Source organism: Pongo abelii, chromosome 10 (genome assembly GCF_028885655.2).
Source record: "Pongo abelii isolate AG06213 chromosome 10, NHGRI_mPonAbe1-v2.0_pri, whole genome shotgun sequence".
NCBI lineage: Eukaryota > Metazoa > Chordata > Mammalia > Primates > Hominidae > Pongo > Pongo abelii.
In genome coordinates, this window is record NC_071995.2 from 53305780 (window position 1) to 53311156 (window position 5377).

General features: G+C 41.0%; 2 pseudogenes; both read left to right on the forward strand.

Annotated features, from left to right (window-relative positions):
- The first annotated feature begins 304 nt into the window (after positions 1-304).
- Positions 305-4076, forward strand: LOC112135819 (olfactory receptor 6C2-like; annotated as a pseudogene).
- On the forward strand, positions 4031-5337 carry LOC100939207 (high affinity copper uptake protein 1-like; annotated as a pseudogene).
- Positions 5338-5377: the final 40 nt, after the last annotated feature.

Consider the following 5377-nt stretch of genomic DNA (forward strand, 5'->3'; position numbering starts at 1 on the left):
TATGTAATTTGCTGAATCTACATGGTTTCCAATACATTCAATTTTAACTTTTTAATATCAATATTATCCTTATTAATGTCACTGGTCTCATATCTTATAAATTGCATCTTCTCTTTTTTTAGATTAGTCTCTCAAAAATATTATCAATATTACTCGTCATCTTTTAGAATTATCTTTTGACTCCATTAATCCTTGTTTTTCTGTCTTCTATTTCATTAATTTTTGCCTATTTATTTCCTTTCTCCTGTTTAGATATTTTCACTTTGAATTTTTAGATAAGATTGCCTAAAATATCAAAGTAGTTATGGGAAATCACACAGAAATAAAAAGATTTTTTTGGGGGGACTTATAGATGACCCACAGCTGCAAGTTCTGGTTTTTATTTTTTTATTTCTGACATACATCCTGAGTGTCACTGGAAACCTGACCATTATCATTCTAACCCTGATGGATTCCCTCTTAAAACACCTATGTATTTTTTCCTACAAAACTTCTCCTTCTTAGAAATCTCATTCACAACTGTCTGTATTCCCAGATTCCTGTACAGCTTATCAACAAGGGACAATACCATAACTTATAATGCTTATGCCAGTCAAATTTTTTTTATTGGGCTCTTTGGGACCACTGAGTTTTTTCTCCTGGCTGCCATGTCCTATGACCGCTGTGTGGCCATCTGTAAGCCCCTGCATTACATGACCATCATGAACCATGGAGTCTGTGCCACCCTTGTCCTCTGCTGCTGGATCTCTGGATTGATGATTATCATCACACCACTGGGTATGGACCTCCAGCTGGAATTCTGTGACTCCAATGTCATTGATCATTTTGGCTGTGATGCATCTCCTCTTTTTAAGATTTCATGCTCAGATACATGGTTTATAGAACAAATGGTTATAATATGTGCAGTATTGACATTCATTATTACACTAATGGGGTGATTCTTTCCTATGTATACATTATCAAAACAATTCTCAAATTCCCCTCTGATCAACAAAGAAAAAAACTTTTTCAACCTGTTCTTCTCAAATGATTTTGTTTCTATCACCTATGGTAGCTGCATTTTCATCTACATCAAGCCTTCCACCAAAGAAGAGGTGGCCATCAATAAAGGGGTATCTGTGCTCACTACATTTGTGCTCATGCCATTATTTAATCCCTTTATTTATATCTTGAGAAACAAGCAAGTGAAACAAGCTTTTAATGATGCAACCAAAAAAAAATTGGATTCCTCTTACAGAAGTAAAAGCCTAGAAGAAAATCTCGGCAATACCATTCAGGACATAGGCATGGGTAAGGACTTCATGTCTAAAACACCAAAAGCAATGGCAACAAAAGCCAAAATTGACAAATGGGATCTAATTAAACTAAAGAGCTTCTGCACAGCAAAAGAAACTACCATCAGAGTGAACAGGCAACCTAAAGAATGGGAGAAAATTTTTGCAACCTACTCATATGACAAAGGGCTAATATCCAGAATCTACAATAAACTCAAACAAATTTACAAGGAAAAAACAAACAACCCCATCAAAAAGTGGGCAAAGGATATGAACAGACACTTCTCAAAAGAAGACATTTATACAGCCAAAAAACACATGAAAAAATGCTCATCATCACTGGCCATCAGAGAAATGCAAATCAAAACCACAATGAGATACCATCTCACAACAGTTAGAATGGCGATCATTAAAAAGTCAGGAAACAACAGGTGCTGGAGAGGATGTGGAGAAATAGGAACACTTTTACACTGTTAGTGGGACTGTAAACTAGTTCAACCATTGTGGAAGTCAGTGTGGCGATTCCTCAGGGATCTAGAACTAGAAATACCATTTGACCCAGCCATCCCATTACTGGGTATATGCCCAAAGGACTATAAATCATGCTGCTATAAAGACACATGCACACGTATGTTTATTGCGGCACTATTCACAATAGCAAAGACTTGGAACCAACCCAAATGTCCAACAGTGATAGACTGGATTAAGAAAATGTGGCACATATACACCATGGAATACTATGCAGCCATAAAGAAGGATGAGTTCATGTCCTTTGTAGGGACATGGATGAAACTGGAAACCATCATTCTCAGCAAACTATCACAAGAACAAAAAACCAAACACCGCATGTTCTCACTCATAGGTGGGAACTGAACAATGAGAACACATGGACACAGGAAGGGGAACTTCACACTCTGGGGACTATTTTGGGGTGGGGGGAGGGGGGAGGGATAGCATTAGGAGATATACCTAATGCTAAATGATGAGTTAATGGGTGCAGTACACCAACATGGCATGTGTATACATATGTAACAAACCTGCACATTGTGCACATATACCCTAAAACTTAAAGTATAATAATAATAAAATAAAATAAATTTTAAAAAAATTAACCACTGAAAATTCCCTTAACCCAGCAGGTTTCCTAATGAGGGATTTAAATCTTAATTACCATATGAAGGTCAGACAAGACCTAGGAGGAACTCCCTTCAGGACAGGGTGATAGATGTTTCCTCCGGGGAGATTGAGGGGAGAAAAAAAAAATGTTCAGTAATTGATAGGGAAACCCTTATAGAAGCAGTTAGGCAAATTGCCTAAAAATTGGTCTGCCCAAACATGCGAGCTGTTTGCACTCAGCCAAGCCTTAAAGTACTCACAGAATCAAAAAAACTCTATCTCAATCCTGACTCAAAAAGTTACCTACACCCACTCTGAAACAAATTTGAGTAAGAACTGCTGTTTATGGGAGCTCATCTTGATGGGGCAGCTGGGTTGTTATAAAATACTCAGGAACCCAGCCCAGCTCTAGAATTCATGCCTGAGTGCAAAGGCAATGTTAGGCAATCTGGTAAAGGATCACTAGAATCCAGAAGCCCAGACCCCTTTCTTTGTGGTCAAGAAAGGCAGGAAAACAGGTGCAGGACTGCTGTATCCGTGAGCATAACTAATCTGATAAGCACAGGTCCATGGGTGGTTACGCACCCTGGAAAGGAATAAGCATTATGACCATAGAAGACACTCTAGGACTAATGCTCATTGGAAAATGACTAGGGGTGCCGGCATCCCTATGTTCTTTTTTTCAAATGGGAAATGTTCCCCCCAAGGCAAAAATGCCCTTAAGATGTATTCTGGAGAATTTGGCACAATCAGAGTGTATGTACCTTTTTCCCTCTCAGACTTGAAACAAATTAAAATAGACCTAGGTAAATTCTCAGATAACCCTGATGGCTATATTGATGTTTTACAAGCATTAGGATAATCCTTTGATTGGACTTGGAGAGATATAATGTTACTGCTAAATCAGACACTAACCCCAAATGAGAGAAGTGCTGCCATAACTGCAGCCCGAGAGTTTGGCGATCTCTGGTATCTCAGTCAGGTCAATGATAGGATGACAACAGAGGAAAGAGAATGATTCCCCACAGGCCAGCAGGCAGTTCCCAGTGTAGACCCTCATTGGGACACAGAATCTGAACATGGAGATTGGTGCCTCAGACATTTGCTAACTTGCATGCTGGAAGAACTAAGGAAAACTAGGAAGAAGACTATAAATTTTTCAATGATGTCCACTATAACACAGGGAAAGGGAGAAAATTGTACCGCCTTTCTGGAGAGACTAAGAGAGGCATTGAGAAAGCATACCTCTCTGTCACCTGACTCTATTGAAGTTCAACTAATCTTAACGGATAAGTTTATCACTCAGTCAGCTGCAGACGTTAGAAAAAAACTTCAAAAATCCACTTCAGGCCTAGAGCAAAATTTAGAAACCCTATTGAACTTGGCAACCTCCATTTTTTTATAACAGTGATCAGGAGGATCAGGCGGAACAGGACAAACGGGATTAATAAATAAATAAATAAAAGGCCACTGCTTTAGTCATGACCCTCAGGCAAGCAGACTTTGGAGGCTCTGGAAGAGGGAAAGGCTAGGCAAATCGAATGCCTAATAGGGCTTGCTTCCAGTGCAGTCTACAAGGACACTTTAAAAAAGATTGCCCAAGGGGGCGGGAAATCCTTGGCCTCAGTGGCAGTGGTGGACACGTCGAGCCGGGTAGAAGTGGAGGGGCCATTCAAAGAGTCGTGAGGGGGTGATGGGTTAGGATTCGGAGAGAGAGGCGCTAGTGGCTGGACTTGACCTGGGAAGAATCTTCTGCTGACTCTCAACTTTTCCTGGAAAAAATGGATCATCTCCACCATATGGGGATGAGCTATATGGACTCCAACAGTACCATGCAACCGTCTCACCATCACCCAACCACTTCAGCCTCACACTGCCATGGTGGAGGAGACAGCAGCATGATGATGATGCCTATGACCTTCTACTTTGGCTTTAAGAATGTGGAACTACTGTTTTCCGGTTTGGTGATCAATACAGCTGGAGAAATGGCTGGAGCTTTTGTGGCAGTGTTTTTACTAGCAATGTTCTATGAAGGACTCAAGATAGCCTGAGACAGCCTGCTGCATAAGTCACAAGTCAGCATTCACTACAATTCCATGCCTGTCCCAGGACCAAATGGAACCATCCTTATGGAGACACACAAAACTGTTGGGCAACAGATGCTGAGCTTTCCTCACCTCCTGCAAACAGTGCTGCACATCATCCAGCTGGTCATAAGCTACTTCCTCATGCTCATCTTCATGACCTACAATGGGTACCTCTGCATTGCAGTAGCAGCAGGGGCCGGTACAGGATACTTCCTCTTCAGCTGGAAGAAGGCAGTGGTTGTGGACATCACAGAGCATTGCCATTGACATCAAACTCTATGGCGTGGCCTTATCGATTGCAGTGGGAAGTTGTTGAAGACTTGAAGACATGATTCCTGCTCCAATCATCCCTTCTTGCTCCTCTTTGTGCATGTACACACACAAACACACACACACACACACACACACACACCCCTGCTCAACAGAGGTTTAGTTTACAGTCTCTGAGCTAAAGTAGTAACCTCCCAAATTGTTTTTTCTAATAAGCTGAGATTCCCATTTCTCTTAAGGAGAAGCCACCCATGAGATGTCTTTTCCTTCTCCATCATCTTAGAGCCAAGTTATATGTTCTTGTCTAATCCATGTAGCTTTTTGTTCAATGACTTGATCATCTGCTTCCTTTTTGAATTTTTAACAGATAGTAAGTAAATTTGGTGATTTTTTTCCCCGGGTCAGTGATGGAAAGGGATTAACTTCAGCCAGGATTGATGGCAGCTGAGAGAAATTCTTGCCCAACTAAACCCAGAACTCAAACTTAACATTAGAAAATAAGGTCCAGGGCCGGACACAGTGGCCCATGCCTGTAATCCTAGCACTTTGGGGGCCAAGGCAGGCTGGATCACCTGAGGACAGGAGTTCAAGACCAGCCTGGCCAACATAGTGAAACCTGTCTCTACTAAA